The sequence below is a fragment of the Oryzias latipes genome, chromosome 7 (genome assembly GCF_053564925.1).
Source record: "Oryzias latipes strain Hd-rR chromosome 7, Olatipes_Hd-rR_3.1".
Taxonomy (NCBI): Eukaryota; Metazoa; Chordata; class Actinopteri; order Beloniformes; family Adrianichthyidae; genus Oryzias; species Oryzias latipes.
The window spans coordinates 17522479-17536873 of NC_136243.1; the positions used below are offsets into that span (position 1 = coordinate 17522479).

A 14395-nucleotide genomic window follows, 5' to 3' on the forward strand; every position below is an offset into this window, starting at 1 on the left:
GGTTGAACAATAAGCAGGAATATATATTTATTTCTTACCATTATAGATATACACACAGAGGTCTAATTTGGTTTAAGTGGTGCACTTCCTCAAGATAATTTACCACATTCTTTTTAGCATATTCAGACTCGCTCAACAGTTTATGTGCCCTGACCTGTCCCATCCAATTAGCCTAATTGGATGAATAATTCCCTTTTGTGTCAAACAGAGCACTTTTTCACCTGCAGGGTCACACTGACGTTAACCCACTCTTTGGCATAATGATACACGAAACCACTGAGGAGAATATAAATGTAAAAAGTTTGACACCACGCATTCCGTTCTTTTATGTGTAACGGCACAACAGAGAAGTTTCTGTCACCTGGTCATGTCTGGGGGGAGAAAAAGATACTCTCCTGCCTTTTGAACTGTGTGGATGACACAATACTGAATTCTTTTTCCTGTGTTGTATTTTCTAATACACGAGCGGCCAATAACGAGGGTATGCTTGGCCATGAATTATAGATCTCTTGTTGGCGCAGGGTGTGTGGATATGAACTGTGCATGCCGGGGCCAGATAAGGCCAGATTTATACCTTTAGCTGCCAGGAGGAGACTAAGGAGCCAGCTTACAAATTAAATGTAAATTGAGTTTGAGGGAGCTAATATAACAGCCGTACCACCTTCGCGCAACTCTGTGTCCTCTCAGCATACAGTCAACACGTGATGGCGAAACGTGTTTAGGATTGCCGTGACTGTTGATGCGAAATGCAAGTGTTGAGCTTGTGTTGCTTTTAATTCTTGCAATCCTATTGGAAGATGAGTGCTGCGCTTTGTAATTAATAGGACAATTGCTCCATCAAGATTTTAAGTACTAATTTATATGATGAGCCAATCAATGGCTCAAAAGCTGTCAAGCTGTTAACGATTTGCTCAGATCATAAATAAATGTGATGGAGGATGGAATTTATAACACTCTAAAGCCCCAGTCCCACAGTGCTATTCAACCTTTCATAGTAACTGCTTGTCTTTCATGTTGCCAGTATTCCAATTGCAGTGGTTGCTTTGAAAATCTGCATACTGCTTTATTTGTAAATTTTACTATCTTATCCAGCAAAAACGGGTCCAACTTCTTGTTTGTTGGAGTGCAGATCATGTGTAAATTGAATTTTTTTGGGCTGGAGCCTAAAAGAAAAAAAAGCCAATAGTTTCTTGGATGCCTCTGGATTACTATATTTTTCATTTGAAGTGAATGCAATTAGAGGCCCTTCTACAAATTCATTGAAGCTGGAGCTGGGTATCATTGCCAAAAGAAATAAAGCATTGTTGGCTTTGTATCCACGCTTGCATCAACCACCCTCTTTTCCACCTACTTCCATGGACCTCCTCTACTGTCTTCTTCTAGGCCTCCTTCCTAGTAGCTCCAACCTTACCATTCATCAACATAATCACTGTCTCTTATCTCAATGTGTCAAATCATCTCTGTCTGTTTTCCTCCATTTTTCTCCAACACACATCTACCCTATCTGTTCCTCTGACAAATTCATTCCTGATCATATCCATCCTGGTTTCTCCCAAAGAGAGCCTCAACATCTTCATCTCTGCTACCTCTGGCTCTGCCTTCTTTCTCTTTCTTAGAGCCTCTAAACTAACAACATGGCTGCCCCATAGTCTTCTCCACCTTTCCTTTCATTCTAGTTGACACTTAAACAGCACATCTTAAAACATTCTCCATCCATTCCAACCTGCTTGCACATACGTCCTCAGCTCTATCTCAGTGTCTCTGTTCGTCTGGACTGTTAACCCTAAAGGCCCGTACACACCGGGACGAATATTCGCCAGCCGTTATTCGCCAGCATTTTTCAACACGTTTTTTGTGTTCACACCAAGGCGATTTTCGCTGACGATGAGCCGGGCGAACATGCAATTTCATTCCCTGACATTATATGGCACTTAATGCAAAACAGAAATACTCCTGTACACAAGGTGGCGGTGCGCAACATCACGCTTCCTAAAGTCGCTTTTCACTCAGAAGAAGAGAGCAAGTATTTACGCGCTTGTCAGAATCATACTAGGAAAACATGAATATTTCAAGCACCAGTAGCTCCAACTGGTGCTTGGTTCGGGGATATTTAGAATGTCCGTCATTATTTCGTCGTGGCAGTGTAGACGCTACTTGGCGTCTATCTTCTTCGCTGGTATGTGTGCTCAGAAAGGCAGTTTTGTGTTTGAGCGCCCCCAAGTTGTGTTTTACTGTAACTTCAGAAGCTCCAGACACATGTGCAAAAGCGCCATTCTCATTGGTCGTATAGTTTTTGACGCGGCGCGTCAAACCCAAAAAACGAACCCGAGGCGTTTTAAAAAAAATTGATGCTTTGACGCGTGGCGTTTTTTCGCGTCAGTGTGCACACTCACATTGGTGCCCTTTGTTCAGTCACGAGGCGTTAAACGTCGGCGAATATCGCGCCCGAAAATCGTCCCGGTGTGTATTGGCCTTAAGTTCCCAAAGTCCTTCTTCACCTGATCTCCCTGTAACCTCACTGTTCCACTTGAGTTCCTCTCATTTACACACATATACTTTGTCTTGCTGTGGGTGATCTTTATTCATCTTTCTTGATGTTCCTCCTCTACTCTCACTACAGATTACAACGTCATCTGCAAACATCATGGTGCACGGAAATTCCTATCTAAACTCATCTGTCAGTGTGTCCATCAAGAAGAGGCTCAAAGCTGATCCTTGGGGCAGTCCCACCTCCATCTTGAACATCTCTGTCACACCTACAGCACATCTGTAGGTGGATGAGAGCTGTCATCCATGTCCAGAACAACTCCAACATGCTTCTGTCACTTCCGAAGTCTTCAAACAAAACCACAGCTCCTCTTTTGGTATACTTTCTATTCTGACTTTCTCTGTACTTGTGCAGAGAAGGGACCCCAACATTGCTTCTGTGTTACTCATCCTTGGCATGAAGCCATACTGTTGCTCACTGTGCTCGCCTCTGACCTTGGTCTGCCTTTCACTTTTCTTTCCTATAACTTCATTGAGATTCATTAGCTGTATTCCTCTGTAATTTCCACAACTCTCTACACTTCTCCATTCATCAGTTATCCTCTGTCTTCAAGATCTTATTAAAAAGCCCAGTCAGAAACATTACAGACACTTCTCTTAAACACGTCCATACCTCCACAAGCATGTTGTCAGAACCCTTTCCACTCTTCATCCTCTTCAATGTTCTCCTTACGTGATTCTCACTGATTTTTTTCTATTTCCTGCTCAACAACAGCTACTCTTGCACACAATGCATTCTAACATTTTCCTCATTCATCAGCTCTTCAAAGTTCTTTCTATCTTTCCAACACATTGTGGAACCTGTCAGCACATCTCCATCACTGTCTTTTCATTATTCCAGCCTGTTTTACTTCCTTCCACCTCTGTTTCTCTAAATCAACTGTACAGGTATATCCCCTACGGTGGCCCTGAAGTGCAAACCATTCAACAAATCACTCGATACAAAAACATTTTTAAGATCACAGCAAAAATTTAAAAAGCGTATTACATTTTAGAAAACAAAACAAAATTTCAGAAACCAAAACATAAAAAAGAAAAAAGAAAAAAAGAAAAAAAGATTTCAGAAAACAAAATTAATTTCCAGAAAAAAAAGAAATATTACAAAATGAAAACATTTCAGAAAAAAAATTAATTTCCAGAAAACAAAATGAAATAAAAAAAATGAAAACATTTCAGAAAAACAAAATGAAATATTAAAAAATGAAAAACATTTCAGAAAAAAAATGAAATATTAAAAAATGAAAAACATTTCAGAACACAGAATGAATTTCCAGAAAACAAAACGAAATCTTCAAAAATGAAAAACATTTCCAAACCGGAAGAAGCAGGTACTATGGGACAACGCTGATTGGATGATGATGTTTGTCAATCATTTGAACTGAAAAGTATTTTAAATGAAGCGACGGCGGATTTTATCGTCCAAACAACAATGTACCATGATAATTCCCGTATTTCCCATTTACATATTAAATCAAAAATGCAGCAAACAGATAATGAAGGTTTAAATTATTTTTTGAATATTTCGTCTGAAGCAGAACGGTCACCCGGAAGTAGTTTGTGTGGATGACGTCCGTTCTGCAGGTAAACAAAGAAAGGGACGGTAAAACGTTAACATAAACTTTAATCTTTGAATATTTAGCGGATGTGATGACAGAACGCACCCAGAAATATCAACACCAACCAGGTTTACAAATGTTTCAAAATGTCGTGAGAGGATTCTGTCTAAAGCAGCAGCTGCGAAGAAACGGGTGTTAAAGACGGCGCACATCAGGAAATGCAGTCCCGCCATCCACTGATAAGGTATGGAGGCACATTTGTTTGATCTAATAAATGTAGCGTTAAACGTGATTTCTAGGTGGGTGTTTACAGACAGATCCAAGATCCTTCAGTCATACGTTAATGACAGGTTACATCATCAGCTGGAGAGGGGGGGGGTCACGTGGGCAGGATTCTCAGACAGGTGTACCAGCCGCATAAATCAGCAAAGCTGTCAGGTAAACTGCAGCAGTTTGTGTCTCAGAATAACATTTATGAATGCTTCTTATTCACACTATTAAGATCTGTGACTTTAGAGTGTGTCAGTGCACAGAAACATGACAGTAAATGACTGGATGTGCACATCATCAGACACGTCTAGGTGTGTAACTAAAGGTGGCAAAGTCTGTAGTGTAAAATAAATCTTTAAAAAAAACGTTTTAGTCTTTCAGGCAGAGGAGGAATACCAAATTGTTTTAGAATGTATTTTTTATAAGACTGAAATAATGTATTTTATTCTGATTTGGTGTTTTGACCCCTCCCTAATGAATTTCTGGTTTAACTCATTTTCTCCTCATTTTGATGAACTCAACTTTTTCCTGAATGAAAGATGAACGGCAGCTGATGTTTTTCTGTCAGGGATTTTTAATTTATTAATTTATCCCCCTTCAGGGATTTCAATGGAGCAGGAGCTGGAGTCCAGTGCAGAGGAAGCTGCAAGCATGTACGAGCAGGAACTGGGCTCCCTTACCTGTGCATCTTCCTCTGGATGTGATGCTGAGCAGCAATGTGGACAAAACTTCCCTGACATGACTCTTTTTGATATAGTTAAGCACAAACAGACTTTTCCCAGATGCATTTTTTCCTCTAATAAATGTGACTGACAGGTACGCTGAGTAAATGCTGAATGTAAACGTAACATTTGATTGACTGCATGAAGAAGCCCATAAAGGAAAATCCACAACTGTTTCTTTGTTTCTGTTACTGAATAACGTATTCATGTTAAGTTTTCAATAAATATACTGCATTGCTATGAAACAAATTTGTTTATTTTCATATCCATTATTACAATCCTCACATCAGCATTCAGTTTTTTCATTGACAAAAAAACATTTCTAAACAACAGCTTTGAAAATCAAACATCATCTTTGTTAATAAAGCTTTAAAACCTAAAATGGTAAACATGGAAAAACTCCTAAATGAAGCAAGCCTAATATGAACATTTTAAACTGGAGTTTTGCTTAAAGGAACATTAAGTTGTTTGGAGTTGTACAAGTGTTTGATGCGATTCCTCAGATGTGATTTCCAGATCATCAGCCCGACACTAAAGCCAGGAATTGTGCTTCGTTTTTCACTCCCCACTGCATCATTTACAACTAATCAGGCTTATGCAGCAGGTTAAAGACGTTTTTTAAAGGACCTGCAATTTAAAAAAAAAATAGATATTAAGGTTAAATAATATTTATTGATTACATTTCACATAAATCATGGTGACTTGCCTGTACACTGCACAATGATATGAATGACTTTAGTCTTCTTGTATTCCCATGTAGAGCTGCCATCTGTTCTTCTGCAGCACAAACCTTTCTGGAACTTCGCTTTGAGAAACTTCACCTGCAGAAATATCACATGTTAATTCAATTAAGTATTTTATAAACTTTAAAGTTCATTTTTAAGTTTCAGTATATGTGTATATGCATGGTTCTAAAATATACAATGCACTTAAATATTATTTCCCATAAGAACTTGTTTACTGATTTCAGTCTTAAAGTCGATTTTTAGCAACACTGATGCCATATAATTACTGTAATTACTGTATAAATCACAGAATCAGGCTGGCTCGGAGCTTTTTCTCTCATGTTGTCACCGAAAACGGGAACGGCTATCATGTGAAGACGGTTCGTCTCCATCGGGTTCTTTTTGCGCATGCGCAAGATAAAAAGAAATTATCTTTTCAAAGCAGCACTTTAACATCCTAAAATTAACATTCTTAGAGACATGTGACTGACAAAAGAAAAGATCACAGAATTGATTCTTACCTGAAGATGATTGACAGCGTGAACCTCGCAGCCGTAGACATTAGCGCACAGCGTTCAAAGTAAAAGTGCTCACAAACTACTTCCGGGTGACCGTGTGTCAGGCGAAATGTTAAAAAAATAATTTTAAAGTTCATTAACAGTTTGCTGCATTTTTTATTTGATATATAAATAGGAAATACGTTGATTATTATAGTACATTGTTGTTTGGACGATAAAATCCGTCATCGCTTCATTTAAAATACTTTTCAGTTCAAATGATTGACAAAAATCATCATCCAATCAGCGTTGTCCCATAGTACCTGCCTCTTCCGGTTTGGAAATGTTTTTCATTTTTGAAGATTTCGTTTTGTTTTCTGGAAATTCATTCTGTGTTCTGAAATGTTTTTCATTTTTTAATATTTCATTTTTTTTCTGGAATTTTTTTTTTCTGAAATGTTTTTCATTTTTTAATATTTCATTTTTTTTCTGGAATTTTTTTTTTTTTCTGAAATGTTTTCATTTTTTAATATTTCTTTTTTTCCTGGAAATTAATTTTGTTTTCTGAAATGTTTTTTTTTTTTGTCATTTTTGTTTTTCACGTTTTGGTTTCTGAAATTTTGTTTTGTTTTCTAAAATGTAATGCTGCTTTTTAAAATTTTTTTTTTTTTTTTAATTGTTGTTGTGATCTTAAAAATGTTTTTGTATCGAGTGATTTGTTGAATGCTTTGCACTTCAGGGCCACCGTAATCCCCTCCTTCGCCTATGTGTCTAACATGTCATACAAGTCCTACACCATGTTTGACCTTTGCTACCTTCACAAGGTGAAAACCTTGTGCTTCATCCCTCTCTCTGACCACTTTCTTTTAGCAAAGCCTTTTCTTGTAACACATTTCTAAGCTTAGTCATTCCACCACCAGGTCTCCTTATCTGCTTTCCTCATTTCAGATAGCACACCAAGTGCTCTCCTGCCAGTCTCCCTGATCACTTTTGCGGTTCGAAAACACCTTCCTCCTATTCTTATTAGACCAACTGTAGTCCAATTTCAACTGACACCTTGAGGCACCGGTAGCAGATGTTGTTAAGCTGGACTACAACTGGTTCAGTAGAAAAGTTCTGTTTGAGTCCCCTGACTTCCCATTGCATTTAACCAGACTTGGGACAAGCAAATAAAAATACTGAATTGTGCCACTTTGTGGTTGCATTTAATTAGATATTCTTTTTTATTTCTATCCCAAACCAATTTTATTTGTTAATAAATCCCTCATTGATAAAGCTACTGATTTGACTGGAGCAAAAGTAGAAGTATTAATAATTTAATTACAAAGTCCAACATTTGAGACTAAGAAAAATTTTATTTGCCCAAAAAAATGAAAGACCAGTTCAATGTTTTCATCTTTACTTTACCTAAATGAGTTTTGTGTTTTTGTGCCACAAATTTCACAGCTTGGTTCACTTCGAAATGATTGACACTAATTTAATTTTGTCAATCATGTCTGTATTTCTGACTGTTCAGTAGAGACAAATTTTATTTATATTTTTGTTTTTAACAATGTTTCACTTATATCTAAATAGTTACTCTTGTACTGAAATTTATTTTTTCTAATTTAAGATTTGGAGACATTCTGAATGTTCTGGTTTTAACCCTCCTCAATATCATTGAGATGAAAACGTCTCTAACTATAGGGTGAAGAAAGACGCAGGGTATCCACTCACTAGCTCACTCAGGAGGTGTAGTGGCTACCTCAAGTCTACTTCATGGTTTAAACTCCAACTTTCTTCATTTTACTTCAATATGACAAAGATCAAACCATTCTTGTGCTTTTTGTGTAGAAATACAGTCTGTTGCCCAATTACATTTCCAGATGGTCCTTCCTAATTCAATTAACTACTCAACTACTCATCTACATTTGATAACCCAGTTTTCTGACATGCTTTGAAGTTTTGGATCCTTGAAATTAACACCTTTAAACTTGTGGTTTGAATAAAAACTGGATGGTTTAAAGAGAAATAAGAAGTTTATTAAATATGTTAATGATTTTATCACAATTCATGAGGGATCTGTTGTGTCTGCTGTTCCACCTGGAGGCCAGGTAAATTTGTCCTCTGGCCACTGTGGGATTCAGTATAGATTCAATCTGATTTTTCCTTTTTGTGTACAGTGGTCTCTCACTACAATTCTGTCAATGCTCATTTAAAGCCACTGTCTGACCAAGATTCTTTTTTGCTGTTTCATAGCCAAAAGCACAGGTTGCGTGTTAAGCACACTCATTTTTTTTTATCATTAAAATAGTAAAGAACAGTAGTTATTTTGGTGTACATCATCATTTTTTCCAATTTTTGATATTTTAATATCAACCATAAATTAAGCAGAAAAAAAATGAATAAGTGGCCTAATTTCCCACACTAATAGACAGACACAATATCTTCAAAAAATCTCTTTTAACAGGTTGAAAAAAAAAGCATCACAGATGACAGTTAAGCTGCCTGCAATTGTCTTAAAAAGGATTGTGACGGTGTGGCACCGTCAGATGGCGAGGGGGCCCACACTGTTTTTATTTTGTGTATTTGTGTATATTTTATGTATGAAATATCTACCTGTGGTGCCACCTGGAAGATGATGAAGAGCCACGCCCAATGGGAGGGGCTCATCATTTAAAAGGGTGCATCACAGGTTGTGAGAATGGAGGAGTGAGACTGAGGTGCCATGCGTTGTGTGGCCCTGCATGGAGCAATTGTGGTGCTCACGATCTGAAATAAAGACCGAACCTCCTCACCTTGGCTCCTCTGCATCCTTTCTCGGCGGGACCCCGCCACAAAGATGTTATCAATGATATTACAACAGCTGTTAAATTCTCTATCTGAATTTTTTCTACACTCAATAAGGATCAGTTGGTGCCAATGCAATCAACTATTAGGTAAAAGTGATGCAGTTTAAGACAAAGTAAAACAATGTAATATAGTTTAAAAGTCCTTTTGCTTAAAATAAGAACCATTGGATGAATCCTTGCTCCAAATAAACCCACCAAACCCACCCATCTATTTCTTGGACGGATATCTGAGGCAGCATCAGTAGCCCCCCGGGGGTCTAAGCTGGGACAATTTTTGTTGTTGTTAGTAATTAATGACCTCCCTGAAGTCTGACTATGCATCCCATGTGAACATATTACCCAATCCCGTGTTCTCATGTTTTGCTTTTCTGCTCTCTCTTTGCCCTCCTTTCTGAGCCTGTGATTTCATGGAGTATATCTGGCCTGAAGATGAGCTTCAGGGAACTGGACAACACCCACATTCAAGTACGATTTTTAACATATGACACTGTATGTGACTCACAGTACTTGCATACAAAATACAGTTCTGTTCTATGTGTATGTGAGGCTCATTCAGCCTTTAGTTTTTGTCTTGATCACAATAAAAACCCTCCTTTAGATGTCAGTGAGGTATCAGTTTTACAGCTGTGTATGATGTTGTGAGCAGCTTTCTTTGTGTGACAGGGTTCTTCTTAGCAGTAAGAAAAAATAGATCACTCGAAAAAAAGATGACCAAGCCAGCAGACTCCAAATTTCAAACAATGGGATTTTATTGATCGCAAAACAATAATCCAAGAAAGAATTCAATTGATTCTGGGAGAGCCTGTTGCCACCACTAAAACCATACTGGGAAAGTTCACTCCTTCTAAAGGCTTAGCCCCTCCCACAGGCCAATTAACCAAACACTTCCTTCAAACAAATTCCTGTCTTGCAACCTAGAGGATTCTTAAACATAACTCCAAAGTTACAGATGTTTAACAAAAAAAAGATAGTAACAATTGAAATACAGAAATATGTTTGTATGTTTGAAACAAAATTAATTAGACAGAAAGGGAAACAAAGCAACAACAAAAATAAAGTAAACCAAACAATTCTGACATGTGAAGTCACCTCCTGTTTCCTGTGGATATGTATGCTGATGTGTACAATGCTCTGGTTTGGCTGTTTGTGGAGGGAAACTTAAATGGTGAGTAAGATTCTATTTAAAACCAATTGTGCACTCTTTGAATTAAACAAAATATGAAATATGAATGATTTGTTTGCCTGGGTATGTGCATGTGTCTGGTGAAACTATAAACTGCAACTGGGCTGGGAGAAAAGAGACAAAAACAAACCATTTGGGCTGGTGTTTAGGCGCTGTCCTGCAACCTGTGACGCTACTTTGTCACAGTATGCATGTGAGAATGTTCAGGATAAGTTATAGGCAAAAAACTGTGAGACAACAAAAAGTTCAGACCCTAGATTTTTTCTTGTAGTGATTTTATACTGCAATTTGATATTAAAAATTACAGAAAAAAGGTTTGAAAAACAATAATTATGAACAAAAGTCCTGGCAAACCAGACACCATTTCACACACCAGTGTGGTTTTGTTTTTACTGGATGTGATGCTCCATAAACGAGCACTCTGTTGGTTTCTGTATTGAATGACAATCAACTAGAACTAGAAACGCGAATGTCGCTGCTTTCTGTTTTAATAATAAAGCCTTTTCTGTTCTAATTATGTATTGCTAGAAAACTCATATTAATACCCACAACAAAGGTATTTCCTTACATTCATATATGTGTGTGTGTGTGTGTGTGTGTGTATATAGGTAGATCCTTTAGAGCCTGTCATCTCAATGGTAGCTCGCATGCCAAAAAAGTGTGGGCACCTCTGCTGTAGTCCAATAAAGAGAGCAGTAATGCTTCAAACATCACAATTACTGATATTAAAAATGCAACCCTTAACCTTTTTCATGAGTACAAATCTACATTTCAATGAAGTTTTTGGTATTACAAATTGGATGTGAATACACCAAATGGCACCTGTGCTTTAACAGTCTAAGGATAAGAATACTAAGACGATATATTGTGCCCTGTCAGGCAGTGCACTTCTGTTATTCATCACAATCGCTGCCTCAGGTAAAGGATCTGCTGCATGGCTGACCAGAACAGGGTGAAGAAACTCTTAAAGACAGTAATGTGCATCAGGCCAATGAGCCATTCGTAGGCCTGGTGCCATCTCATTAGTCTTCCAATGACACTGGTAGAGGCATGCCTAATGTTCCATTGTCTGTCGCCGTCAGACACAGGAAGGGAAACAGGTCTAAGCTTAAAAACAAGAGAAAAAAAAACATACCGGTTCTGGTGCTGATTCCCCCTTCACTGTGTCTTTTTTTCCCTCTTTATTTCTATCCTTTTGTGAAGCAAAATTTAAATAGCTGCTTTACAGCTCTCCAATTGTGACTTTTCCAAGCACAGCTTTGAGTTTTTTGGTCTTTACTGTGAGAAAAGCTTTAATAAAAAGTTCATATTTTGACAATGAGTCTTCAGACTGTCTCAAATGAGGTCACTAATGGTCCTTTGCTATTTTTTTGAGAGGAGAGATTCTCCAAAATAGCAAAACTTCTGCTTGGCAATGCATTCTTATTGTGATGGCTAATTTTGAAAAAGTTTCTCTCTTTAAAATGTGATGATTATTTAACTAAAGGCCAGGAATAGAACCTACTTAAACAAAGAAGTTATTGTTGCAGTTTTTCACTTGGAAAAAAGTATTTTCATTGCACACAAAACACTTGGGTTATTTCTTTATTGCAATTTTTGAGTTATTCATGTTTAAATATAATACTGGGTTGCTTTTTGGAGCACTACAAATTTTTTGGCTCATAATGGTTTAATTTAAATGAAATTTCTGAAATTTGCTGTCTTTTTTTTAATTACTTAATGGGAAATGCATGAAATACTTCATGAATGACATTTGATGTGCATGTATAGCTACTTAATAAAGTATTGCAATTTAAAGAAATGCACCAAAAAGTTAGTAAATGCTGAACATATAAGAGCATTACATCTGCATAAAGACATTAATTACATGATAGATGACCTTTCTGCCAATTGTGAAAAGGCGGGCTATCCTTGCAATGATTTAAAGGCAGGTTATGAGCGGTTCCAATTGAAAAGGATGCACCTGGTCAGTGAAAGACACAAGGTTATTCACAGATACGCCGTGAATGAATTGGAGCTTGCAGAATGACAAATGAACTTTCTCTAAGATCTGCTCTAATTTTGTCATCCTACACTCTTTCTGCTGTTGGCTAAAGTGCTGCAGGGTTGTGTTAGCAGCACATTTGGTGAGGAAGGCACGGATGTGGGAGGAAAATGGATGTGGGTCATTTAAGCCTCCGTGTAACAAAATATGAGTGAGTTGTTGCTCTCAGTTCGAGCTTTAAACAGATTTTTTTTCAGCCATTAGATAATGATTTTGATAAAAGCCATTCTGTGGGAGGATGATAACGGCACAAAGGCAATTAAATTGAATTCGGCATTCAATTTTGTCTGTGCTCAAAGGCTATGTATAACATTAAGTGAAATGATTTTGCAGATAATTGATGTGAACATCCTCACCTTTGACACATTTCTGCTTCACAGTCTTTTAGTTGGGAGAAACTCAAATGCAACTTTTAAATATACATATTTAATACTTGCATTTCTGCAGGCATTTTACAGGCAAGCTTTTTATAACTTTGAAAATTATCTAATATAAAGACATCTACTATTACAGTCCTTCCTCGCATCCAGGAAAATTACGGTATTAAATTTGACACAGTCTTTAAAAAAATGTCAATTGACTGGGTGCTAAAATTATCATAAAAAAGAAGTATAATTCCGTAAAGGCCACCATATGAAATAATTGATTGAAAAGTTGAATTATTTGGAATTTAGATGTTTTTTAAAACCTTTGAAGAGATTCAAAATCATTTTTTAATGAGATATAGATAGTATCAATTATGATCCATTTGGTGATTTGGTAGGTTTTAGCTCACAACAATGTTAGAGATTCGAAAATATTGATGAGTGATCAAAAAAAAAGCACCTTATTTACCTAATGTGTCAAATTTGTTCCAGACGTTTTTAACTTGGTGTAACCATATTATAAAGAATTAATAATCAACACATTTTGCATTCTTTAAGTAGTAATTTAAAAAAAACGGAACAACAACAGATGAGTTATTCTCACCTTAAACAAGCCTATAGAAAATTATCTTAACTTTTCCTGCCCAAAGTGTTTTTGAGATTGTATAGAAGCAGCCATTTCAAAATGACAAAGAAAAGCTTCTACTGCCCCTAGTGGAATGAAAATGACTTACAGGACAGAAAACATGCTTCAAGTAATGCTACACAAGTTTGAGATCCTATGACATTTCATGGGGCTACAATACAGATGCGGAATCCACAATATTCTTAAAACAGTTGGATCACTAAACACAATTTCACAGATTTTAAATGACATCGGCACAAATTTCTTATAGAGGGTACTAAAAAAAATGTAGAAAAATTTGAGGAGTAAATCTTTATGAACTCTTTCCTTAGTGTTCGTGTAGGAAGACGAGCAGATGTGACAAAGGAAAGGATTAATTTTGTCAGTGACAAAGGCTGAAGCACTGAGTCAACACTGAGTCATCACATGTGGGAAGTACTGCCAACAAATGGTACGCAACAGAAAAGGTACTTTTTGTATTCTTTTTACTGCCGAACCAGTTTTCAGTCACTCTGAACTTCATCTTCAACATGGAGAAACACACAGATCACTTAAATATGTCAATAAAAGGAACAAACAGAAGGTGCTTTAATTGGATTTCCTTTTCTTCATATTAAGAGAAGTGCACAGTTAATTACATTCACACATTTCCAGAGTTGTAGACTTTTACACTGCGAATGCCTTACAGAACAGCCTCCAATTTGTATTGGTTTGTGTATCCCATTAATTATTTCAATATCTTATGAATTGGTTTTTAAAGTTTTAAAAACAGCAAAGGTTTACTAGATAATTCCTTTCACCATTGTGCTGTTTTGTCATTACAGCTTCCCCTTTAGAGTATTGTTATTGCTACAGCCTCAGTGGTCCAGTAATTATTTTAAACACATCAATCTATTTGATTCTCATATCTTACAAGACAAGTTGTATTTTGAGCTCTTTAAGTAATAGAGATGACAAAAAAAGAAAATTCTGGCTGATGAGCTTAATCCAGTGTGTGTCCTAATTTACAATATTGCCTACCTACATGTAT

The 14395-nt window shown here is 36.9% G+C and overlaps 1 long non-coding RNA gene across 1 annotated transcript; it reads right to left on the minus strand.

The window, feature by feature from the left end:
• Positions 1 to 5583: 5583 nt before the first annotated feature.
• LOC144993913 (uncharacterized) lies at positions 5584 to 6456 on the minus strand. Its single transcript, XR_013657212.1, has 3 exons — positions 6342 to 6456; positions 5802 to 5916; positions 5584 to 5722 (listed from the first exon to the last, which is right to left on the minus strand). It is a non-coding gene; the product is annotated as an uncharacterized LOC144993913 (long non-coding RNA).
• Between the last annotated feature and the right edge of the window lie 7939 nt (positions 6457 to 14395).